Here is a 27,929-nt window from a genome sequence, read left to right on the forward strand (position 1 = left end):
AGGGTATCACCCCTTTTTGACTCGCGATTTTGGTCATTTTTAGAGTGTACTTTAAACTTAAGCACACAAGTCCATTGACTTAACATTTCAAAACGGTCAAAAATTAATCAGTAAATAGATTCGAATGTCAAAATATACCGTCTATTTTTTGTGGTTAATGATATAGTTGTTTACTTTGTGTGTACTAATAAATGCTGCCATTGGTAATATGTGTTATAGTATATGTAATATTCAACCATTTCGTAACATCTTGATGAAAAGATAAATGGAATTTCTATAAAAATTCGTATTGCCAATACATGTATCTCACTTGCAAATAATTTTCACAAAAAAAAACAAAAACAAAAAAAAATCGGAAAAGTAAAAAAAAACCCAAAATTTTCGGAAAAGCCAAAAAAACTGACTCTCCCAAAATTTTCGGAAAAGCAATACGTCCGTCAGGCTACTATCTGCAAGTCATTTTTGCCTGTTGGGGGTTATGTTGAGTTGGATATTTTATGACCTGATTTCGGGCAATATTTAACTTATCTCCAGGCCACGAATTCGTATCAGTTTCCGTAGGAAAATAACTGAACCTATCGTCTTAATTCGGTCATTTTCGGTTTATGTCGGGCCTTATTTCAAATAACATTAATTCTTATTGGACCGCACTAGCACTGTTGCAATTCTATTGGCTCCTGTAATTTCTATCTACAGATTTCCCGCTATTATGTCAGTTGGCCATCTGCTATCGTACAAGGCGGTAGTAATTTAAGGAGTAGGAAACATGTTGTATAAAAAAAGAAATTTAGAGCGCTGTCACTTGGCTTCAAAGGTAAGTGATTTTATCTGTCACTTGCTTGTTTATATTTATAAATGATTTGTTTTAAGGCGACGTCACTGTGAGTATTGGTTATTTAGTAAGTTAAAATTTCAATTTCGAGAAGTCATTCCCCCTTTTCTGTGCTATGAAAGGCTTCCACATTGCTTTGGCCTGGCTATGGCACTCAAAATACAGGTTAATGTATAATGTAAAGTTGAAAGTTTGGAAACTGTAACATTTATTTTTTAATCATTAAAAACTAAAAGAAATTTGCTTCAGGACGACAGGACTCGGGAGAGCCGGTTTCTCCCATGAAATACATGTATGTAGATAACTTTGAAAATTTTAATTGGTGAGCTATCTCTCACAGACTCTCATCATACTGATTTATACACGTTTAAATTGAAAAAAAGTTTTTTTTGTTTTAAAGGTACATTCTGAGTGGTGTGAGGTGGAAGCCCCTGCTGTCCACATCATGTACAATAGAAAGGGTCAGCCTACCCTCCTGTAGGTCAGCCATTATCTTGTGGTCAAAGAAGCTTATACGTCAGGTAAAGTATTCACTGTTGCATTTTTCAGCTTACAGTCCACCTGAGCTAAATGTACATGTATTGTCATCATCTGTTGTAGTTAACCTAACTTGAAATTATTTTCATTTCTAACTACTCAGTGGATTGTCACCAAATGTATCAGGGTATGTTCTTAAACTGTGTCATTAGTATGCTGATGAAGCAACTTTTATCAATAAATGTATAAGATTCTGGAAAATAAAACGTGACAAATGCTTTTTCAGCTTAAGCCCTTGAAATACATTTGTATTCATTATTGAGTCCAACTTGTGTGGCAACTCCAAATTTGAGTTATTGGCTGTGAAAAGGCTAAATGTAGCAATTAGCACTTTTAAGCTGCTTCTAATGTGTATAATTTAAAATCTTGTAGTTTTAGAAAAAAGCTTATAATTGAATAAAATATCCATATGATTATACTAAGTAAGATATTCATTGAGTTGAGGTTGTTTTTCTCCCTATTAGAATTTTTGACCTTCAAAATATAAAATGTACCAGAGAATTTTTGAAAATTAAAAGAATAACTAGCCTAATGCAATGATCTTAATGACGAAGGTACTATTATACAATGTAGTGTATGATAGATTGTGTAAAAGTTGTACTTCAACTCCTAATTATACTGAAGTTGTACTTCAACCCCTGATTGTACCGAACTTAAACTGAACTTGTGAGTAAATGAGGCTTCAATACAAATGATAAAATGCTAAGTTTATTTTAAAATGTGCTCAATTTTTATTTTTCAAAAATGTATATATATTTAAGGTAACATTTGAATTTGCATCATTTCATTTACAATTAATACATGTTGTTGAATGATCACCTGAATATGGCTGAAATATTGCTGCTCGGGCTTGGAAACCCAACAATCATGTTATTGAATGGTTTTCCAAAATTACAAGATGATTTATTTATTTCAGAAAATGGCAGCTGTACTCAGAACAGCAAGCTTCAGAAGCCAAGTTCCCATAGGTTACAGGACCCTCTGACTGAATTCTTCATTTCAAAACACTCGTCCATTCTCGTTCAACTAATACTACTAAAACCACTAACCTTGAATGGGGTGGTGAGCCTACTTGCAAGATAATCTGGGGGGATTTCTTGTGAGGTCTTTGGCGGGAGAAGATTCAGTCTGATTCCTGGGGAAAGACAGCTACGGAATTGCATCCCACGGTTCCAAAGACAGCAAATCATCATAATTGCTGAAAGAGTAGACCCTTTCATAAAAAGGTGTGTTGATATTTATTGATACATAAATATAAATCAATTCATATTCTCTATCAGCTGTTTAATATACATGTATACATGCACACTTGTTTTATTTTTGTTTTCTAAAGGATCACATGTCTGCTGTTCTCAATTAAAAGGTAATGAAGTTCTATTTTTTATGATAGGTTGATGCAATTCTTACACAGTGGTTCTGACACTGTGGAAACACTGGTGTGGATACCAGCAGGTCAAGGTTAGTAACAATGCTGCTAAGCTTGTTTTGTCAATTATTATATATGAATATGTTCAGTAACAGTTTATTAACTACATGTATTAATTTTTAATACCCTTCTAAGTTAGGGGTATAAGAAATTACAATATAGATTTGTCCATCTATTCATTTTGGTAATAAACCTCTGAAATATTTTTTTTTATCATTACATCAATATCAACCTGCTAGGCAATATAAATACATGTATGCAGATGGGGATGATAGAATCAAGATTTTAATAACTGTGACAATGTTTTCCTAAGAAAGACATGGGATTAGCAGGTTTTTAAAGCATGCTTAGGCCCTTCTAAATCTTAATTTTGCTTAAAAGAGGTCATGTATGAGATATTGAAAGTAATAAGATACAAGGAAGATAATTCTATCCTTTCATGAAGAGTAGCCAGGGTGTTTGGTGCAAGTGATTTTATAACATAAGACATTAGATTTGTAATTAAGTACATGTTAAGCCAAGTACATACATTGTATGTGTACAAATAATGTTTTTATCTGGTATATTGTAGCATCAGATTTCCTGGCTTTTTATGACATATGTATCCATTTTCTTCTTTTAATTTATAGCTGAACCACATTGAGAAGACGGGGGAACTGCACCTAGGTGGATTTGTGCCAGTAAGTGAAACTTAATTACAAATAATTTTTATATCACACAACAAACAATAATGATGCTTCTTGTCATACCTGACAGAATGGATCTGTGCTAACTGGGATGACAATCTGATTCTGAGGAGGGTCAGAAAATTTATTTTCAACCATATCAGGGTAATACTATTTATTTTCATTTCACTCCATGAAGTATCTAGAAATGTCAGAAATTTTTAGTTAGGTTATACGAAATGGACAATGTTGCTGGATAACTCAGAGCTATTTGAGAATTGCCTATGATAAAGTGCAATAAACAAAATATGCACATGGAAAATTTGTTATTTTTCAATAGACAAAATTTTTTTCATAGCCAATTCTTACAAATTAATTTTAAAACATATTTTCATCTTTAAACATGAGAAAAGTAGCTCTGAATTTAACTGGATAGAGGCGTGTCAATATTATTTTATCCATTGAGATATAACAAAATTATTTTAACCAATCAGATTACAGTATTTATCTCAAATTAATTAATTCAGAATTTCACAAAATTTATTGAATTTGTGAATTTGTAAGTGAACCTAGACAAACCAAATCATAGAAATTCACTAGTACGGGGATAATCTCAAATTACAAAACAATTGTTAGGATCAAGTGCAATAATTAGGAAAAACATGAATTTGACAATTTGGGCACTTAGTTTATGGTGCGGTAGATTTTCCTACCAATGGTAGTTCACATGTATGAAATATAGGACATTGCATTATTTTGGAAAAAATATTTGGTTGGGAACCAGAAATTTGGTACAAAGGTAGTGTTTTGCATGCTGAACAATTTATGCAAAAAATGGAAAGATATGTTGCCAGTTGCCATGGCAACTGATTTTTTCTGCCAAAAATTTAAAATGCTCCGATTTGGTTGGAATTCTCATAAACCTTAAAGCTGATTTTTACGGATCATTTCACACAAACCTAAAGTTCTCAAAACTTAAAGGGAAAGACCACCTTTGCATTAAATTAGACTTTTATGATAAATCATACCCATGTAAACAAAAATAAATAACCTTAAATACAAAATACACTTTTATAAAATGCTCAAGGCTATGCAAAGTTCGAAATCCTTGAAATATAAGTGGATAGCCATCTTGCAGAACTCTCCTATCTGAAGGAAGACCATAGCCAGAGTTTATTTATTTTTACCAATAGATTCCGATTGGCTCGTGACGTCTCTAAGTCGGTTTGGTACTTATACAAGTACTGCAAATAATATATAAACAAAGAATATTCCATTTATATTTCTACGATCGTATTTATCTAATCACCAAAACATGATGACTTGTCAAGCTTACGATTGCACGAAATGTTCTATAAGTTTTTTTTACCAGCAACATGAACATTCTTCGGAAGTAGCGATAAGATTTTCCTTACAATACTAGTCATCTGGCTGCAAATCCCGTTGTTCGTCAATGATGTCTGACATTTGCTTGCATGTTGTGCCTCAATTTCTTCTATTTATTTTGGGTTGAAATTATAGGAGAAAAGTCCTAAATTTGTGATTTGTCGTCTATTAGATATATAGCTTTAAGTATTGAAGATAAGTTTGACTAAACAACACTTCAAAATAATTCTTTTTAATACATATAAATATCCATGTATAGATATGCAGGTAATTTGTGACTGGTCATAATTTTTTTATATTTCTGCTAAATTTAATACATGTACTACTTAAACTGCTGAAAACGTTGTTTAAAAGATTCAGTGATTTTTCTAGCACTCGTCATTACTGTCATTGACAAAAGACTTCAGAATGACAATAATGACGAGTACTCAGATGTTACTCCATTTTGTAGTTACATTTTGGCAATATCAATAAACTCCTCAGAGACCAATACTGAATATAACTGTGAAATTGTCATATAACTGGCTCTGGATCCCAAAAGCACAGTTGAAATCTTGCTATATATATACCGCTGTGACATCTATGGCAATATTGCCTGCACAAAGTCCAGCGCCCTAGACCACTTGGCCAGCTAGGCTATATTAATTTGATCTGTATCAATTTGATCGGATGGAGCAGTGTAGTGAATAGTCTCGTCACATATATAGTCCCCAATTAAGTGTAAGAGTGTCCTAAAAGGATTTCTATTTTTGATGATTCTTAAAGGGTGGGGATTTTGTTTTTTTAATCTCAGGTATATTTACTATTTGGATTGTCTGGAAAACATGCTTACATGATAGTAAAAAAATAATGTGCTTTACTCGTATGTAATGTATATTTAATGTCTTTACACAGTGCTGTAAATAACAGATGATACTGAAATATCTTATGTCAGATGCAAATACTACTTTAAAAATATACCATTAAAATGGGCCTAATTTTCTCACGCTAAAGTGACTAAAGCATTCAAAATCCAGGAAAAAAAACCCTGGGATCTATAGAGTTCTGTCAAAATATTGTGTTACACTGGTAAATGTGAATCATTTATTGTCTTCCTCTACCTTTATAACATCTTATGGATGCTAATCCTATTCCATCACCAGATGGCGTCCTCCTTCCTTGGCTGTTCGGTGATATTCCACAACATCCAGAGGTGCGCCTGCTCAGGTGACCAGTCTGAACCTGGAAATGGATGGCCTACATTAGTCTGATTCTCCTGGTGTAATTGCTATTATGTTCTTCAGTTACTTAGTGTTTTTTTCCATTTTCATTTTACCATAACTGTTCACAATTACACTGCACTTTCTCACATATTTTCTCTTTACTATAACTGTTCACTTGTACACTGCACTTTCTTTTTGCTATAACTGTTCATCAGTACACTGCACTTTCCCACACATTTTCTTTCTTCCTCCAAGTCCATTGGGATGTCTCTCTGCACATTTCTATAATCAGTCCCTACCAATACCAAGATCCACAATGACTGCCCTGCAAAGCCTCTTTATACCACTTCTATTTCAAGTCACCATGGACTCCATCCTGCTGCATGCAACTATCTACAAGTTTCTGGTACTTTGTAGTGTTTCTTTCATTAGCCGCCTTTATTTGGTCTTATAAAGGGACTGAAAGCTCCAGCAGGACTACTTGCTTGGTTCCCTGCATGATTTGTAGGTAGAATTATACACTTCAAACTTGTACTTTGTAAAAATGATCTTGTTTTCCTGAGCATAACACCAAAGTTTTATGATACAGCCAGAAGAAACAGATGAAGTCACAGATGAAGTCACAGATGAAGAGACAGATGAAGACACAGATGAAGATATACAGCATGTCACAACATTGGATCAGGTAACATTAGTCTTAGATGTGTTTTACGGTATTTTGGTGTGTATAGTGTGCATTTGTGTATAATGCGCAGGGTTGTTTTCCTTTAAAAGTTGATGTAAAAAACTTCTTTATCGATGTATGTATAGAACCACGAACACTACTGGCTTTTTTTTATTTTTAAATAGAAGGGACCATTTCGTCTGTTTTGTGTATTTATTTCATTAAAGAAGATTGTTTTTGTTACTTTTGTATTTATCTGTTTTGTCAGTGTTTATGTGTATTCATTTACTGTTCGAATAAGAAATACGTAACGTAGACAATAGCTGAAATTGTCTTGGACATACATTTTGATTACCTTTGAAAGGTTTCAATTGAGAGTAATCAATTTCTGAAAATTGCTAATTCTAGAAAAAGGACTGTTTTTACTACAATAAATTAAGGGGTCTGAGTGAACAATGCAGACGGTCATCAAATAGGGCATGTGTGTTGATAGCTCGGCCAAGCGTGATAATGAGATGCAGAATTTTTTCTGATGTGTGTCGGGGATACATAAAGGTTTGTGTTAAAAAATTATAGTATTTACACTGGATAAGGATTTTGATATTAGTTCAGTGAAAAAAGGAAGTCAATATTTTCAAAAAGTAGAATATCCAATAACTATGAAGGAGAGTTATGCGTAAATAACAATATATTTTTTTAACCGACTACTTTGTCCAATGGAAATATTTTAGGGCTCTATGAGCAATGTGCCGAAGATTTTGTTATTTAGTAATTAAATTGTTGTGTATTTTAATTACTTATTTCAAATCGTTAACAAGTTGTATTCCCTATTATGGAGCTGGGGATGCAGGCATATTTTATCCTGTTTTTGCAGAATTACCTCCCGTAAGAGCAGGTATAATTTCGAAGTCTCTCTAATCGATGTTCGGATTTGGGTGCAGTTAAAAGAAAATGAAAATGGAATCCCCAGCAGACAAACACAACAGTGTTTCTAAAATTTACAGGGTGTTTCATTTTGTTGGTAGGTTACATAAGGATGATTTCCATTTGTATCCCGGGTAAAGAAAATTTATGGCAGGGTCAGTAGAATGAGAAATTCCCTTTTGACTTTCGAGATTTTGTAAAGTATCGTTGATATCGGATGGGAAACCTTGCATGTTCCAAATAGACACCCGCTCCAAAGGGAGATAAATGTTGACAAAATGTTGGTCCACAAGTCGGGAAAAGTCGTATACATTGTAAAGACATATTTATATACATATTATATTGTTAATCAATACACAAAAATGAAAGTATGGCGGTTGTAAACATAATCTGCCATGTTCTTTTGGGAGGAATAAATCAAAACCAGATTTTGTTCAAGAAGATTTTATTGACAATCAATGCTTACAAAGGTAACAAGTCAACGAAAAACTCATGAAAAATCCATAAATATGCTTTGGCAGCTCATAAGTGGTCACTGATTCAATGTTGACTCCCTCGAGGTCGTTAATTTTGGACTGATCTAAGGTCTGTAAAAATGTGTTGAAACGATGTATGGGTGTATTATACACACCCCGTGTTCTGAAGTTAGTTTCCTGGTAAAAAAAGTGTGCACAATACACACCAAAATACAGTTTAATGTGAGTATTTATTGTATGTGATATTGTTCTTAATCTTACGGTTATGCCGCCAATGATAAAATAATTATTAGATATAAGAGTAATCAAGGGAACCAATATTATAGTGGTAATCGAAAGAATGTAATCCAGGGACAAAGACCAGACATGGAAAACAGACATACACAACAAAGAACATAAAGTAACCAAAACCATACATACAAAGCAACAAAAGCAAATGAACTTGAACTCCACTAAAAACTGGGAGCATGGACCAGGTGCACCGGTAGGGTAAGCGTCCTCTGCTTTTTAATTTTTTTTAAAGATTAAAGTATAATTTAGCTTGACAGACATGTTTTCAAATTAAAAATCAATAAGCATTCTATATCACTTGTGAGTGATCATTCAATGAAAGTAATTAATACAAAAATATGCACTTACACTTCACTTACCTTTGCTGCAGGCTATATCTTTCATGTTGTGCTTGAGGGGGAAAATCGTGTTGCCAGAGTAAAGCAAGGAAGGATTTCTGCGGAAACAATGCCTCAAATGATTGGCTATCTTCACTGAAATTATGGTCCACAGATTTCAGTGATACTGCCCTTTTGTATGTAGTAAGTCTTGACTACATACCAAGGTACCCTGCTCAATGTGAAATAACCTCTCAACATGGCCCCCAGAGGATACTGGTCAATATATCACAAAGCAGGAGCAACACGATTACAGATTCTTTACATTGGTCAAGACGTAAGTAATCTTAAATTTATACAAACCTAACGAGGAAATTGGTGTCTCCCAGTCTGTTCACAACAAGTATCAAGTAGAGAGTATTTTATTTTCATGAATCCTTCCTAGTCAGATTTAAAATAAGGAAGTTGGACAAGAACTAATAGTTAAAACAAAAACTATGATCCCTTTTTAGAAAGCCATAGACAGCAGTTTTGACAGAAATTGATACAAAGAATTAAATCCAGTACTTTGCTAACAATTGTAATTGTAATGTAAGAATCAGTTTTACTTATAATCCTAAGCTTAATTGATATAAAAGTGTGTACTTTATTTAGGTTTTGTGTATATTTTACAGGTCACCAGAACCAATGGATGTTTACTGAAGGTCAAGAATCAGTAAACAGAAGTTATTGTTTGAAGAACAGTTCAACCTAGTAGAAGGTTTCTACTTTTCCTATTTTCCTTTTTTTATGGTGTTTATAATGATAAAAGTTGATTAAAATCAAGGAAGTGGAATTTTTTTTTATATTTATAATTCTGCAAAATTTGGGTATAAATGGGCCCCCCTCCAAGACCTGCCCATAAGAATTTTCTAGCAATGAATGTATTATTTGATAAAATGTTATTGTTGGCTAGATTTATTTGTTTTTATGAAAAATGATGTTTGTGTAAGTACAATTGTATGTATTTTTTTACAGGTTTAGAACTAAAGGCTGTTAATGTGAAGGTCAACACTAAACAGTACATACATGTATCATTTTGGAACATGTATTTGGAAGTATTTCCCAGTTTATGGAAGGTACAGTACTTGTTTTAATAATATACCGTATTTTCCGGACTATAAGTCAATGTGGAGTACAAGTCGAATTGCCTCATTTTGACCAAAATCAACGAAAAAAAGTCGAATTTGGCAGATAAATCAAGGGTCAGACATGTACATGTATATTGTAGGTGTTAGCTGTGATACGAGTTGAGCGGTTTGTTTTTAACAGCATATATTCTAGCGATGTTACTTATGTGTTACGACATATCGTAAATGAGTATACATTTGCATATCAAAGGACGGATAACTCCGGAACACTCAATAATGTCTTTCCAGTTAAAAAACGTATCATCTAGTGTTTGTTTATATTTTATATAGTTTTTATTATTTATGGTATTCATTCAAAATGGAAAGCAGCACTGATCAATAATCTTAAAGTTTGATTGCCGGTTTGACAGTTTGAGTGACAGCTTTCGTTGATTGCAGTTTACTCAAAATTTTGAATTAAAGCAATCAAAAGTGAACTGAACAAATCTAATGAAATGCATTGTAAATGAACATTTTTTCTTGGAAAATCCTTATAAGTGGACAATAAGTCATGGCTGACACTTTGCTGAAAAAAAAATATCGACTTATAGTCCGGAAAATACAGTATGTGCTCAGTAATTTCAAATTTAATCTTAATTCAATTGTAATATGTCAATTAAGGCCACTACCCACCTTTCACATTTTGTCTGCTTAAAGTTTCCTGAGTTTTTTTTATTCAAGGACACTGAAATATTAAAGCTTTTTGTTTTTTTGCATCTTACAGTTTTGTGAAGGGCTTGTATACAGTATATATACAGGCAGTAGCCTCACTGCTATAGGTACCCAGCAGTGATTACAGAGGTGATGTGGTCCTTCCTTATTGGTCAGGTAAGTAATAAATTAGTAGGCCATGTGATCTATTGCCTTCACTTGGCGTCCACCGTCATTGTCATCGTTAACAATTTCTCAAACGTCTTATCGTCTGAAACAACTGAATGGATTTGGATGACACTTAAAACGATTGTTCCGTAGGGTATCCTGCACAAAGTTTTTGCTTTGATTTAGACTATGGTGAAGAACATGGCTGCCATAAATAAAGTAGAAGATACGGGTCAGACAGCAATTTTTCGCATATATCTTCGAAACCGTTATGTTAAGCCAAATTCTGACAGGATAAAAGTATTCAGCATGATGAGAGCTATCTGAGTGGTTATTCTCATGAAAATAGTTCTACTGATGTGTGAGTTATTGCCCTTTTTTCAACATTTTTAGCTCACCTGGCCGAAGACCAAGTGAGCTATTGGCATCACTTGGCGTCTGTCTCCGTCGTTATTCACAATTTTTCAAAATTTTTATCCTCTGACACTACTTGACCAATTTGAACCAAACTTGGTATGAATGTTCCTTGGGGTATCCTGCATAGAACTGATGTGAGGATTTTTGATTTGTTGAAAAACATGGCCGCCATTACTAAAAATAGAACAGTCAGACAGTAGTTTTTTTGCATATATCTCAAAAATTGTTAGGTTTAGCTAAATTTTGACTGGGTTAAAGTGTTCAGCATTATTAGATCTATCTGTGGTCAAATTTTCACTTTAATTTGATAAGCCATGTTGTAGTTATTGCCCTTTATAAACATTTTTTGCTATTTTTTGTTATTTCTTTCAAAAATCTTCTCCTCTGACACTACTTGACCAATTGGAACCAAACTTGGTTGATGGTTCCCTAGGGTATAGAACTGATGTGGGGATTTTTGATCTGTTGAAAAACATGGCTGCCGTTACAAAAAATAGAACAGGGGTCAGACAATAGTTTTTTGGATATATCTCCAAAACCGTTAGGTTTAGCCAAATTCTTCTAATATCTGAAATGATTCATATTATTAGGACTAAAAAAGTCTTCAAGGATAAAATTTGTCTGATGATTCTTTGTTAGAGTTATTGCCTTTGAAAAGAGAAAAATGGCAGGTTTTTTTTTTTTACAGTTTTCAGCTATCATCTTGAAAACTATGATAGAAATTCTTCTTAAATTTACTGCCCATGAAAGACAAAATTCAACCAGTTGAGCAATTAAGGCTCCTGGGATCCTCTTGTTATTTGAAACTACTATTCAGAATCAGATGAAACTTTATTTGAATGTTTCTTAGGGTAACATGCCCCCGTTACTAAAAATAGAACATAGGGATCAAAAAATTATTCTGCAAATAATTAAAAAAAATAATGAATTGTACAAAATTTTGATGAGCTACATATTATTCCCCATCAGACGGACCTATGCCAAAATTTTCAAAATGATTTGTTGCATGATGTAGGAGTAATGGCCCGTGAAACAGATTTTTTGTCGTATTTCATGAGTACAACTTTAAAAATCTTCTCCTGAAACAATACGACAAAATTTAATGAAATTTTGCGTAATTGTTTTTTAGGGTATCCTACACAAAACATTTTCTTCAGTCAAAAAACATATCCATCATTACTAAAAATAGAAGATTGGGGTCAAAATACTATTTTTGCTATTTTGTTATTATTTCCTCCACCATAGAAGAATATTGAAGATGAGCGCCATTAATAAAATAATCTTGATATTCTGAGTAGACTGGCAACATTGAAATGTTTTTTAGGTGGCTATTTTTAAAATTGCTGCCATTTTGTGACCAAATTCACCAGTTACTAAAATCATACTTACAAAGTAACAAAGCAAATGAGCAACTCAGACCACTAAAAACTGGGAGCATGGGCCAAGTGCACTGGTAGGGTAAATGTCCTCTGTTTTTATAGAAACTCCCGCCGAGTTGCTCATAAAAAGTCAAGTCCGGGGTAGACAAATGAGGAAAGGAAAACTTTGACCTGTTGAATAAATCAGTTTTCATGGTGCAGATGGATACACCATAACAATCCATGAGTTCATGATGATGACTATAAAACTTCTGTAGTGATGACTTCAATCATGCTAAACATATTTCGGATCAGAGCCAGTAAAGGAGCACATTTTCTTCCCATTGGAATGCTGACCGTTTGTTGAAAAACACGTCCACCACACTGGACAAATATGTTGTTGATTAAAAATTCCAGCATTTTGTAAACATCTTCCTCTGTATATTTGGAAGATGATTCGGAATTATTTCTTACAAAGTACGAGAAATCTCTACCAAGAACTATATATTTGTATCTAGGTTTACCATCGTTTTTGGAAAAACAATGATGTATAATGTTTTTAAGTCAGGATTTTAACTGAGTATGGGGAATAGAAGTATACAGTGTTGAAAAATCATAGGTTTTAATGCTATTATATTCAGATAATAGTCTTGAAAGTCTGCCACTTCCCGGCTAATTTTTATAAATCTTTGTTTTCAATAATATTTGGTTTATATAGTAAGCATGATCTCCTCATTTGAATGATGTTGATGAAAATTCAGTGTAACATTATTTAATCCACTGAGACATATTTGGACTCAATAGAATTTTAACAAATTTTGCAAGAGTTATGGAATTTGGGTGACATCAACACTAGGGACATGTTGCTATGTGATCTTTTGAAAATTTCTAAGATTGACTCCTGAAATTACATACATTGTATACATAAGAAACTTCATATATCTGTTCTTATTGGCTTATCTCAATGATAAACTTTTTGTAATTTCAGAACAGCTTTACTCAGAACAGCAAAACTTCCAGCTGAAGCCCAGGACATTCAGAAACTGGTTCTTGATCTAATTTTTTCTTTTTGGGGATTTTTTGGGAGGGAAGTAAATATTCAAAATCCATTCAAATTTGTCTTCCATAATATCATTCAACCCTAACAACCCTAACAAGTACTAAAAAATACTCATAAAACTAATGTAACTCACATTTAACCCCTTACTAATTCACATGCACTTAACCCTGAATGAGAGGGAGACTTCTTGCAAGAAATCTGGGGGGATTTCTTGTGAGGCCTTTGGCATATCTATCTTTGGCGGGGGTAATCAGTGGATGTCTGTCCTTGGGGAAAGATCACAAAAGATAGCTCCAGTTTGTGTAAAGTCAAATCATCAGAAGGTATGTATATTATTTTATTAAGAAACAGATCAGATACGCTTTTAGCTCACTTAGCCCAAAGGATTATATCTCCAAAATCATTAGGTTTATCAAAATTTCGACATAGATCTCATCAGGCTTAACACTTTTACTATGATGAGATCTATCTTGTAAAATTTTCATGTAAATCTGTTAAGCCATGTTGGAGCCTTTTTTAACGTTTTTTTTTTTTCGCTATTTTGATGTTATTAAATTGAAATAATCTCCTGACACAACTTTACCAATTAGAACCAAACTTGGTATGGGTGTTTCTGAAGGAATTCTGCATAGAACTATATGGAGATGTATGATCCCACAAAAAATATGGCCATCATTTCTTAAAATGGCAGACATTTTTCACACATGTTTAAAACTGTAAGGTTTTTTGAAAATCCGGCCTTGGTGAAAGTTTCAACATGATCAGATCTATCTATGTTTTTATTCTAAAAATAAATCTTAATTGGCTTTACATTATTGCTTTTACCTCCCACTTTTTGTTGTAGTAATCAGTTTGTTTGTTTGTTGGGGTTTAACGTCCGAGCAGCAATATTTCAGCTATATTCAGATGATGAACATGAAATGGATGATAAAATGAACATGAAATGATGATGAAATGAAAAAGGGATGGGACAAAAGGACAATGGGGTCGACAAATTTTGATTGCCACTGGAAATAGGGAGAAGTGGGTAGGGTCTCCTGTGGCGGAGCCCTATGGTACCTACTCCGGGAGAATACCACAGTAGGGTTCTGTAACGTGCAAGGAACGTGGCACTTTCCCAACACGGTGCACCACTATGGTTTGTGGTCAGGTTTTCCGTATTATAGCTTGACAACCCCAGCATGTAACACGCCAGGGGTACCCCATTCCACCACCTGGGGCACACATCCCAGTTGCTCTGTGGGCAGAGCGCCCTAGCCCCCGGCTAGGGTTCTGAGCACTATTTAGTCGCCTTTTACGACAAGCTTAGCGCTGCTGCAGGCCTATTCTTTTAACACCCGGACCTGTACTGTAGTAATCAGAAAATTAGGTGGAACCTATGGGGATGCCCCCTTTTATATTTCTGAACTACACTTATTTCATCACTGCGGATGTTTCTAGAAAAGCAGAGGATGCTTACCCTACCGGTGCACCTGGTCCATGCTCTCAGTTTTAAGTGGATTACGATTTGCTCATTTGCTTTTGTTACTTTGTATGTATGAATTTAGTTACTTTGTGTTCTTTGTTGTGTATGTCTGTTTTCCATGTCTGGTCTTTGTCCTTGGATTACATTCTTTTGATTACCGCTATAACGTTGGTTCCCTTGATTACTCTTTCGCTAACTGATGAAAGAGAAATTTTTTTTTGTCCCCTTTCGGCAAATGCCTAAGGGAACTTAGATTTGCACTCCGTCTGTCAGTCCATCACTCACACTTGGTTTTTTTTTTGTAATGCCTTATCCAATTGATTTCATATTTGGTATATAGTCTTATCATGACAAGTTAAGTTCGAATGATGTTACGGTTGAATGATTTTTACAGAAGTTGTGTCCCTTGGATATAGAAAATTTCATTTAAGTTTATGTTTTCCAGACTTTCCTTTGTAATGCCTCATCCAATTGATTTCATATTTGTTAGCTAGTCTTATCTTGATAAGTTACAAATTAAATTTGATTGCATAAAATGGTTTATATGGAACTTGTGGCCCTTTGACATAGAAAATTACATAAAATTTTATGTTTCATCATTTTGATGCAAATTGCTGCTGTCATTCTAGAGTTATTTAATTCATAATAACGAAGTTTTTTTCAACTTTCCAGGTGATAGAAAGAGAATGTCTTTATGCAGCTTTCTGTAATGCAAAAATGTTATTACTGTAAAATGAACCTCAGGTTTGATTTTGATGGAATTTGCTTTTGCTGTTCAAGAGTTATTTTCTCTTGATTGTTAAAAAATAACGCCATTCATTTTAGTTCACATACATGTATATAAAAAAAATCTCACAAAGGCAATGAGTTCAAAGGCTGAAAGGGGACACTGTGTTGCATCAGCAATACTGTCAGAATGCTTGTTTCACTTAATATGAAACACAGTTAATTCTGGTTAATTATTTACTGCATGCAACAGGATGTATTCCCATTTATTCTTGCCTATTTTGTTGTTTTCAGTCAATTAAAAGAAAAGCCACCATTGGTCAAGAGGAGGTGAAATTAAAAAAACTGCAGGTTAAAAGCAGTAGAGATAAGCCTTGGTGAAAAAATGTTAAAATGAAGTAAGCTGCTGGTCAAAAGCAGTGGAAAGAAGCCGTAGGTAAAAAATGGTGAAATGAAATAAACTGTATGTCAAAAAGTGGTCACTTGAGCAGGACTTGGGAGCCAGAAACCAAGTTATTTTATGATCAGAATTGTGACATTAGAATTGACAAGTTAATCTGATGATGAGAAAGGGACAAAAGAACCCAAAAAAAGAGGAAAAAAGGAAGAAATCTGTAGGTCAAAAATGGGTGAAATGAAATCAACCAAAAAGTAGTGGCAAGAAGCCTCCGGTCAAAAAGTGGCTACTGGAGCATAAACTTGGAGGTCAAAGACCAAGTTAATTTGTGATCAGAACTAAGACAATAGAATAAACATTGTTAACTGATGATGATGATAAATGTACAAAAAGAAAAATAGAAAATACAGATAAAAAGACAAATGAGGAAGATTCATAGCATGTCACCACGTTGGATCAGTTAACATTAGTCTTAGAAGTGTTCTGTAAAATGTGAGTACATATTGTATGTTATATTGTACTTACATTTGGTTATGTTGTCATATCTTATTTTGATTTTTTCTCCTCATAAAGCAAGTTTTTGTTTTAATAATTGTCAAAGGAAGACGGTAATTAAGATTAAAGTTTATATTAAAAAATAAATTTTCTATAGCACTTCTGAGTTGTCATTGAGGGGGGAAATTGTGTTGCCTGAGTAAAGCAAGGAAGGATTTCTGTAGAAATAATGTCTCAAATGATTGGCTATCTTAAAATAAGGAGGTTGGACAATAACTAATGGTTAAAAAAAACCATGATCATGGTTTAGAAAGCCATAGACAGCAGTTTGGCTGCCAAATGCAACTGTAATGTAACAATCTATTTTGCTAATAATCCTAATTGTAATTTATACAACCAAAAAAGTATACTTTATTTAGGTATTGTTTATATTTCAGAGGTCACCAGAACCAGTGGATGTTTACTGAAGGTCAAGAAACAGTAAACAGAATTTATTGTATGGAGAACAGTTCAACCTAGCAGAAGGTATCTACTATACCTATTTTCCTTTTTTGATAGTGTTTATAATGATAAAAGTTTTTTTGAAATCAAGGAAGTGTAGATATTTATATCAATAATACTGCAATGGTGGACCCCCTTCTTTCAAATATTTTGTTCATTTTGTGCAATTGTGCAAAATTTGAGCATAAATGGGAAAATGGGACCCCTCCAAAACCTGCCCATGTACGTCATATTTATTTGAGGTAAATCCTAAACATAAATAAACCCATAGAATGTTCTAGCAATGAATGTATTATTTTATAAGGTGTAATTTGTTGGCTTGATTTATTTGTTTTTTTAGCTCACCTCGCTGAAGGCCATGTGAGCTATTGCCATCACTTGGTGTCCGTTGTCGTCGTCTTCTGTCATCGTCGTTAACAATTTTTCAAAAAAAGTCTTCTCCTCTTACACTACTTGACCAATTGGAACCGACCTTGATATGAATGTTCCTTGGGATATCTTGCATAGAACTGTTGTGGGGATTTTTGATTTGTTGTAAAACATGGTCGCCATTGCTAAAAATAGAACAGTCAGACAGTAGTTTTTTGCATATATCTCCAAAACTGTTAGGTTTAGCTAAATTCTGACAGGGTAAAACTGTTCAGCATGATGAGATCTATCTGTGGTCACTTCTTCATTGTAATCTGTGAAGCCATGCTATTTCTCTTTTTTTTTTTTTTTTTTTTTTGTTTTTAATGTAATCTCTTTCAAAAATCTTCTCCTCTGTCACTATTGAAGTTGGTATGAATGTTCCTTTGGGTTTCCTGCATAGAACTGATGTGGGGATTTTTGATATTTCGAAAAACATGGCCGCTGTTACTAAAAATAGAACAAAGGGGTCGGACAGTAGTTTTTTGCATGTATTTCCAAAACAGTTAGGTTTAGCAAAATTATTTCTATAGTTGAAATGACCCTTATTATAAGGCCTTCAAAAGTCCTCAGGGATCAAGGTTGTCAGATGACTCCTTGTAAGAGTTATTGCCCTTGAAAGATGAAAGATGACAGGTTTTTTTTTACAGTTTTCAGCCAATATCTTGAAAACTATAATAGATAGAAACTTTCTATCGCTGAAATGATCTTATGATAGTCCTACCCAAGTCTTCTTGAATCAAAATTGCTGGACAACTCTTTGTTAAATTTATTGCCCTTGAAAGACAAGAAAAAACAGGCGAGCCATTCAAGCTCCTGGGAGCCTCTTGTTTTGAAAAAAAAATGTGTTTGTGTAAGGACAATTGTATGTACTTTTTTACAGGTTAAGAACAAAGGCTGTTTATGAGAAGGTCAACACTAAACAGTACATACATGTATCATTTTGGTACATGTATTTTAAGTATTTCCCAGTTTATGGAAGGTACAGTACTTGTTTTAATAATATATGTGTTCAGTGATTTCACATTTAATCATAATTCAATTGTAATATGTCAATTAAGGCCAATACCCACCTTTCACATTTTGTCAGCTTAAAGTTAGAAATTCATGTAAATAATTTCAAAGTCAGTATGTATGTAATTCAGCATGAGTTGTTCCACTTATGTATAGATTAAACATCAGGAGTTATTATTATTACACTTAACTTAATTGTTTATCTACTTAACTGTTTACAGCTAGGTTTGCATTTGTTTGGATGGAATGTGAAACCTAGGTAAAGTTTCCTGAGTTTTTTAGCTCACCTGGCCATAGGCCATGTGAGCTATTGCCATCACTTTGTGTCCGTTGTCATTAACAATTTCTCCTGAAACTACTGAATAGATTTGCATGAAACTTATAATGACTGTTCCTTAGAGTATCCTGCCCAAAATGACTTTCTGGATTTTTGATCTATTAAAAAACATGGCCGCCATCACTAAAAATAGAACATAGGGGTCAGGTAGCAGATCTTTGCACGTATCTCCAAAACCGTTAGGTTTAGCCAAATTCTGACATCGGGTATAAGTATTCAGCATGATGAGATCTATCTGTGGTCAAAGTTTAGTGAAAATCTGTTGATCCATGTTATTGCCCTTTTTGGAAGTTTTTTGCTGTTTTTAATGTTATTACTTTCAAAAATCTTCTTCTCAAAAACTACTGCACAAAATTCAATTGAAGTTGGTATTTTTGTTTTTTAGGGTATCCTTAACAAAATGACTTTAGATTTTTGATCGGGTAAAAAGCATGGCCGCCATTACTGAAAATAGAACATAGGGGTCAGAGAGCAGATTTTTGCATATATCTCCAAAATTGTTAGCTTTAGCCAAATTTTGACATCGGGTAATAGTATTCAGCATGATAGAACATAGGGGTCGTACAGTAGTTTTTTGCATATATCTCCAAAACCATCTTTTGCGGGGGTAATCAGTGGATGTCTGTCCTTGGGAAAAGATAAAATAAGATAGCTCCAGTATAAGTAAAGTTAAATCATCGGAAGGTATATATATATATATATAGTATAAAAATGAAAATTTGCAGGTCAAAAGCAGTGGAGAAAAGCAGCAGGTCAAAAATTGGTAATTTCAGCAGGACTTGGAAGTCAGAAACCCAAGTTAATTTATGATCAGAATTGTGACATTAGAATTGACAAGTTAATCTGATGATGAGAAAGGGACAAAAAGAACACTAAAAAAGAAAGAAAAGGAAGAAAACTGTAGGTTTAAAGTGGTGAAATGGAATGAACTGCAGGTCAAAAGCAGTGGAGAGAAGCCTCCGGTCAACAAGTGGCTACTGGAGCATGAACATGGAGGTAAAACACCAACTTATTTTGTGATCAAACTAAGACAATTGAATAAACATTGTTAAGTGATCATTGTACAAAAAAAATACAAAATAAAGATAAAAAGACAAATGAAGAAGATACACAGTATGTCACCACGTTGGGTCAGTTAACATTAGTCTTTGAAGTGTTTTGTAAAATGTGAGTACATATTGTATGTGATGTTGTGCTTATATTTATTTTTTTAATAATTGATAATGAGAAAACAATCATTAAGATTAAAGTTCATATTGAAAAAATATATATAAAATAACAGATATGTATTCAAATAAATGTTCTTTATCATTTGAGTTGTCATTCAATGATGCAATCAAAAACAAAAAAATGCACTAACACTTCACTTTAATATGCTGCAGGCTATATCTTCCATGTTGTGCTTGAGGGGGAAAATCGTGTTGCCTGAGTAAAGCAAGGAAGGATTTCTGCTGACACAATACCTCAAATGATTGGCTATCTTCACTGAAATTATGGTCTACAGATTTCAGTGATACTGCCCTTCTGTATGTAGTAAAGCTTAACTACATACCAAGGTACCCTGCTCAATGTGATATAACCTCTCAACAAGGCCTCCAGAGGATACTGGTCAATATATCACAAAGCAGGAGCAACACGATTACAGATACTTTACATTGGTCAAGACGTAAGTAATCTTTCATTTTACAAGCCTAACAAGGAAATTGGTGTCTACCAGTCTGTTCACAATAAGTATCCAGTAGAAAGCATTTTATTTTCATGAATCCTTCCAAGTCAGATTTAACATTAGGAGGTTGGACAAGAACTAATGGTTTAAAAAAATCTATGATCTTTGTTTAGAAAGCCATAGAAGAAGTTTAGACAGAAATTGATACAAAGAATTAAATTCTGGTTGCAGAATTAAATCCAGTACATTGCTACCAAATGCAATTGTAATGTAACAATCTGTTATATTTGTCATCCTAGGCTTATTATATATAACCAAAATTATGTACTTTATTTAGATATTGTGTATGTTTTACAGGTCACCAAAACCAATGGATGTTTACTGAAGGTCAAGAAGCAGTAAACAGAATGTATTGTATGAAGAAGAGTTCAACCTAGTAGAAGGTTTCTACTTTTACTCTGTTCTTTTATTGATACTGTTTATAATGATAGTTTTTTAATATCCAGGACGTGTAGATATTTTTATATTAACAATACCATAGTGGCGGTTCCAGAGGTGTTACTGCCCTCTTTCACCCCTGCTCAAAAGGAGAGTGAGGTATACTGTTTTACCCTTGTCTGTGTTAATGTGTGTTTTGAACCCTTTTTTTCGGTCACAGTTTTTACGATGTACAGTGCCATTGCTCTTAGAATTTTGTTTATTTTGTACAAAGAATGGGCAAATAACAGCCTGAAAACACCCAAAGATCTGCCCATTTACAAGATGACAGTTTTAAACATTAAGATTTGATAGAGATCATGAATTTTCCAGCAATGTATTATTTTATGAGGTGTAATTTTGTCAGCTTGATTTATTTGATTGTGTAATTTTTACAGGTAAAGAACTAAAGGCTGTTTATGTAAAGGTCAACACTGAACAGTACATACATGTATCATTTTGGAACATGTATTTGGAAGTATTTCCCAGTTTATGGAAGGTACAGTTGTTGCTTTAAAAATGAATTCTGCCTTGATAAAAATAAAATTGAACAATGTTCAACAGCATTTGATTTTTATGGGGCATTTATTTGCAGAATATGGATTGGCTCAAAGATGTATCACCTAGGTATATTTTTCTGCTATTTTAAATTGAAAGACACTGAAAATAATACACAATACTATTCAGGCTGGGTTTGTATATTTTTATACACCCACAAACAAAGTTTAAAGGGGGGTGTATACAAATTGCTCTGTCTGTCCATCCATCCGTCAGTCCACATTTCTTGTAAGCACAACTAAACCAATCAAGGGAGGAAGGTTGGGTATCACATGTAGATGAGCATGAAAGGTAATAAAGGTAATCCAAGGACCTAGATTCGAGCGGAAATTGAAAGGGCAGGGGCAAAACTCAGGCATGGCAAAAAAAAACACCCACAACAAACATAAAATAACCACAATGATTTAAAGGAACGAAAGTAAATGAGCAACACAGACTCCACTAAAAACTGAGAGCATGGACCACATGCACTGATAGGGAAAGAATCCTCAGCTTTTCTATGACAAGTTGAACAAATCAATTTTCATGGTGCAGATGGATACACTGTATTGATTCAGAAGTTCATGATGACTATTAAACTTCATGGTGCAGGAAAGTCATAATCTCAGATTTCTCCAAAGGGAGATAATCCAAATCAAGGGTAAAACCTCATAGGCCTAACTCCACCTGAACTTCTCAAGGGATATTTTTATATGAAGGCTGGGTCTCATATGCAGAAAGGCATGAAGGAATATAATTATTGTTGGATGAAGCCAAAGGAGATAATCCAACAAATGTCTAACATTATTCTTTTTGTGAGCTTGCTCACATATTTCTAGTTAAAAATACTCTTTGTCAAATGCAAATTATTCAAGGGCAATGAAAAATTAGCTCTTTGTTTTGTGCTCTTTCAGTTTTGTGAAGGGCTTGTATACACAAACAGGCAGTAGCCTCACTGCTATAGGTACCCAGCAGGAATTACAGAGGTGATGTAGTCCTTCCATATTGGTAAGGTAAGTAATAAATTTAATAAGTTTGAAGGTAATCATATATCACCATTAACCCTGTCCAAGAATCTAGTGCATCTGCCAAAAACAAATGCACCACCTTTATTGCTCCATTGTTTGAATCTTTCCATCTGAGTTTTTCTACATTTTACAACCTTTTGAATACATTTCCTCTGAAATCACGTTGATTGATTGAGGTAAAATGGCAGATCACATATTTGAGAAATTTTAATCAATGGAACAAACTTGACTTTAGATAGGAATTAAATTTCAAAGCTCTTGAATACTCATAGCTGTAGCAAGGATGGGGGAAAACACAAACGAGCGATTTTTATAAGAGTACCCTGGTAGCTAAATTGCTGCTTGATTCTCGGACCTATCGAGCAATACTTGAATACTCAAGTATTCCTTGACATCTCTAGTTATTGTATACATAAATTTCAAAGCAACTGAATACTTGTAGCAGATGTACCTTTTCTAATATGCTTTTCTCTATGATAAACTTTTTGTAATTTCAGCACAGCTTTACTCAGAACAGCAAAACTTCCAGCTGAAGCCCAGGACATTCGGAAACTGGTTCTTGATCTAATTTTTTTCTTTTTGGGGATTTTTTGGGAGGGAAGTAAATATTCAAAATCCATTCAAATTTGTCTTCCATAATATCATTCAACCCTAACAACCCTAACAAGTACTAAAAAATACTCATAAAACTAATGTAACTCACATTTAACCCCTTACTAATTCACATGCACTTAACGCTGAATGAGAGGGAGACTTCTTGCAAGAAATCTGGGGAGATTTCTTGTGAGGACTTTGGCATATCTATCTTTGGCGGGGGTAATCAGTGGATGTCTGTCCTTGGGGAAAGATCACAAAAGATAGCTCCAGTATACATAGTCAAATCTTCAGAAGGTATGTATACTAATGTACAATGAAAGAGGTCATACATGCTTTTAAGCTCATGTAGCTCAAAGGATTATTTCATTATTGCATCTGTTGTCAACTTTTCACATTTTGCTAAATTACATGAAAACCCCTTGACCAACTTTAACCTAACTTGGCAAATAGGATATATGCAGGATCCACTTTTGGTTCCTCTTGATTAAACAAGATGGTCCCCAGAGGCTTCTGATCGGCCAATTTTCAAAGATCAACTCCTCAGAAATCACATGTGCCAAACTTGGTAGGGTTAATAACCTGAATGCTTTGTACAAAGGTCCACTTTTTGAGTGGTTCATCGGGTGGCTGTGGCCACTGAAAGTCACTGAAAAACGATATATCTGCGTTCTTTTAGCCAATGGAGACCATACTTGGCAGAAATAATAAAAGGGACAACTTAGATGATTTTTGTTAAATTTGATTTAACAAGATGGCTGCCATAGGCTGTATTAGTTTTTGATTGGCCAATATATATCTCCAAAACTATAGGGTTTATCAAAATTTTGTGGTTAATTTTTCATGTAAATCTATTAAGCTATGGTGGGAGTTATTGCCCTTTTTTGATGCTTTCACTATTTTATTATTTGTTAATTATAACAGTAAATATTCATATTCTTCCTTGTCTGTTTTATTTCTTTTTATTTTTTTCAGTCAATTACAAGAAAAACACACTGTGGGTCAAAAAGCGGTGAAATGAAATAAACTGCAGGTCAAAAGCAATAGACAGAAGCTGCAGGTCAACAAGTGGCGACTGGAGCATGAACTTGGCGGTCAAAGAACGAGTTAATTTGTGATCAGAATTAAGACACTGGAATTGACATTGTTAAATGATGATGATCAATGTACAAAAAAGCAACAAAAAAATAGATAAAAGACAAATGAATTCAAAAGTTCAGAAAAGTAAAGCAATAGAAACAGAAGAGAAAAGAAGGAAAAAAGATATTTTTTACATTATTTTTTGGTTATTGATCCTTTAGTATCAAAATACCTTATGTTTCTGGTTCATGCCAGGAACTTTCCTACTGTTTCTGAACACTACACAAAAATATAATTATTTTATATCATTGAATACATCTTTGTAACCTGTAAATATGTTTCTAGCAATCATTAAGCTCATCAAGACCTAGTCTGTGTTTCTGGCACTTATTCAGCTCAATGAGATCAATAACTCAGTAAGACCTAAATATTTTTCTGGCAATTATTCAGCTGAATAAGGTCTAGTCTAAATATGTTTCTGGCAATTATTCAGCTCAATATGATCTTGTCTAAATAATTTCTGGCAATTGTTTAGCTCAAACTCAATAATGAGCTTCAATAGTCTTCAAATGAGCTGAAGATTTGAAGGACTCCTTTCAGCCTTGAAAGATGTTTAAATCTCCATCATATCATTAATGTTTTATGATTAATAAACAGGGAGTTCAAGCAAGTAAAATTTGTGGGAACATTCAAATTGATAAAAAGTGTCTAGTTATGAAAATGTTATATTGATCATGGGAATTATTTTCTTGGGCTGAAATTGGTTCCATATAAGTATATAATTACAGTGTGGGATAATACTACGTTGAAATAGTTATGGATGTGACTGCAAATTAAATTTTGGACAGGTTTTTTAAAAAAAAATTGAGCAAAAGGTGAAATGGAACAAGATTTGTAAATGTGTGTGAAGTTATAATTATTGTTATTGTTATATTTCTGTTATTTTTTTTTCCAAGGCGTAGGACTTGAACGCCTACTCTGGAGGCGGTGTCGGCATTACCTCGAGTCACAGGTTTCCATCGCTTTTTAAAAAAATCTAATTGTTTTTTAGCGTTGGTTTTTCCTGGGTGGCATTCATCGCCAATGAAAGAGTGTATTTTCATTCATGAATTTTATTCATGTGAAAACTTTAACAAAAAGAAAAGAAAAAAGAAAGAAACACAAAAAAGGGAAAAAATAACGAAGAGAAGATATAATTATTTTTTTTGCTCCTTTAACTTAAAACTTTCATTCTTCTAGAATTATCAAATTTCATAGCCACCTTGTCATGGGGGAACTGTTTTGACAGACGGAGATTGGGCGAAGGCAAACTACTGCTGCCTTGACCAGTCAGCCTCAGGTAAATGGGACTGGTTAACTTTGCAAGGTAGCCTATCTAATTGGAATGAAGCTATTTTTTTCAGCATATTTTATCAATTTTATTATTTTAGCACAAGTTGTAATTACACTTGAACTTGGTTCATACATATTGTAGTAATCTAAAAAAAAAAAAAGCATTGTTTCTTTTTTCCCTGCATTTTGTGATGAATTTATCGAATAGCAATTAAAAATCAATTAAAAATATATATGGAATGTTAGTTTGTTTAATGACAACAAATAAAATATCATTGACTGAAACTATTACCTTTTTAGTTTGTTTATAGCCAATCAAGATGAACTGAAAAGGAACAAATCTACTATGTTGAATTTATGTCGGGTATCCACTAGTTTAGACTTCACATTGCTTCTATTCAAACTTTTTTGCATGTTTCTTTTTTAAAATTTCATTGCTGGATTGATTTTACCGGTCTAATTTAAATTTTAAAAGAAAAATAGCATTACACAATATGACATGCCACAACCATAGGACATGTCATATACATATTCTTCCTTGAAGGTGTACTTGCATGGATGTGTAGAATTAACTTGCTATGTCATGTTAATAATGATTGGACATTCACTTTATATAGCTATAGGTTAGCTTGGTAAAATTCTGGGCTCTCAGTTTTTTTGTTTTTGTTTTTGTTTTTATTAACGGAAACCGACAGTGTGGTGTGTCAGTTACAAGTATGCGTTAGGTCGTACCAGGATGATATACAAGACACCTACCTTTCGTCAAAGTGCCCGACCGCCATCTTGCGTTATCGAAACCAGGTTCCAAAAAATCTAAACCGAGCTCGTTCAGGACAGTGATTTTGGCCCCTACTATTTTAGAATAATGGCCCGAAAAGATAAAAATGTAGAATGTTTGTTTTTCTTCCTTTTTTGAAAATTCTTTTTTTTTATTGTGTTCCTTATTTAATTCTGGTAGACTTTGATGATTACGCACAATTTTCGAGTTTTAAGGGTAAAAATATCTACTTTTTTCATTTTTGGTCCGATGTCAATTTTTTTGTTGTTGGATTCCTTATGAAAATCTCTGCCTGCAATTTTCAATCAGAATACATATATATATGTGTCAAAGGGACCACACCCCCAAAAAATGACTTTTGTTCGATTTGATTTCTTTATTTTGGATTTCCCATGAAAATAGATATCTTTGTCTTCATTTTCCAATCTCCTTTTTAATTTTAGTCGGATTTTGAACATTTTTGATTGAATTTCATATTTTGTGCAAACCATTTGTTTGGTCCATAATAAATTTTAAGTCCTTATGCTTGAGTGTGTAAAAAATAATGTTGTGTCCACACTTGCCCCAACTGTTCAGGGTTTGGATCACTGTGGTCGTATCCTGCTGCGCTCGGCGAAGCTTTACATTAGCACATAATGCCGTATTGCACCTCTTATTTGATTTCTAGGAAACGGAAGGGATATCAACAAGAAAACATAATTTGCTCACAGTTTTACACGTACAAGTAGTTTTTTTTAATTAGACTACACCAAAAAGACATGGTTTCTATTATTTCGATTCTAATAGGACTAGTTTCTTCATATTTTTGAATAGACGCAGCCTCTGAATCACACGAAATGTTGGTCATGTGTTTATCTCTTTTTTCGTCCTTGTGGCACGTCATATAAGAATGATACATTTATTGATTTTACATTTTGTACATTTGTATAGCAAATATCTCGTGCAGTTGAGAAAGAGAACGGTTGAGTCAAAGTGAGCACTCTACCCTAAGACCATCGAGGCGTTTCTTCTTATAGGGAAAAGCAAGCGATATAATCATTGATAGATTAAAACATGGCATTGCGGTCGTATAATGTTATCATTCTGTTGTCGTCGTCATCGGTGGCGTCGGCGTTGTCGTCCGTAGACACTTCCACGTCCACTCAATAACTTGGGTATAAGTGTTTTGATATTTATGAAATTATACCACAAGGTGTCATACTACAACAGGAAGTCTGACATTGATTTTTGTGGTTGTGACTTGAACCGTTTAGGAATTAGGGGACTGAATGGGGTCAAAACTGGCCTTTTCATGACACACAGACAATAACTGGATGATGTGAATATATAGAACTCTTTGAAATTTTACCACAAGGTGTCATACAACAAAAGGAATGCCGGGATTGATTTTTAGGGGGTGTGACTTTAGGTCTTAACTATTTAGGAATTTTTTGATATTATACGACAAGGGTGCCATACTAGAATCAGGGGCCAAAAGGGTCCATAAAAGTGCATTTGTATGTTCGGAAAACAACTTGAGTAAACGTGAACGAATTTTTTAAAAATTTTACC

At 33.8% G+C, this 27,929-nt stretch overlaps 1 long non-coding RNA gene across 1 annotated transcript; it reads left to right on the top strand.

The window, feature by feature from the left end:
• The first annotated feature begins 676 nt into the window (after positions 1–676).
• Positions 677–25,888, top strand: LOC148610765 (uncharacterized). The gene is made up of 21 exons (XR_015924754.1): positions 677–814; positions 1,233–1,353; positions 2,286–2,595; positions 2,760–2,827; positions 3,425–3,475; positions 6,638–6,733; positions 8,774–9,057; positions 9,395–9,480; positions 9,738–9,838; positions 10,614–10,717; positions 13,472–13,866; positions 16,029–16,623; positions 17,064–17,151; positions 18,419–18,517; positions 19,612–19,882; positions 20,269–20,552; positions 20,910–20,995; positions 21,428–21,528; positions 22,481–22,579; positions 23,092–23,485; positions 24,164–25,888. It is a non-coding gene; the product is annotated as an uncharacterized LOC148610765 (long non-coding RNA).
• Positions 25,889–27,929: the final 2,041 nt, after the last annotated feature.

Source organism: Perna viridis, chromosome 8 (genome assembly GCF_037379345.1).
Source record: "Perna viridis isolate PV_CMFRI_1.1 ecotype Kerala chromosome 8, ASM3737934v1, whole genome shotgun sequence".
In the NCBI taxonomy this organism is placed as follows: Eukaryota; Metazoa; Mollusca; class Bivalvia; order Mytilida; family Mytilidae; genus Perna; species Perna viridis.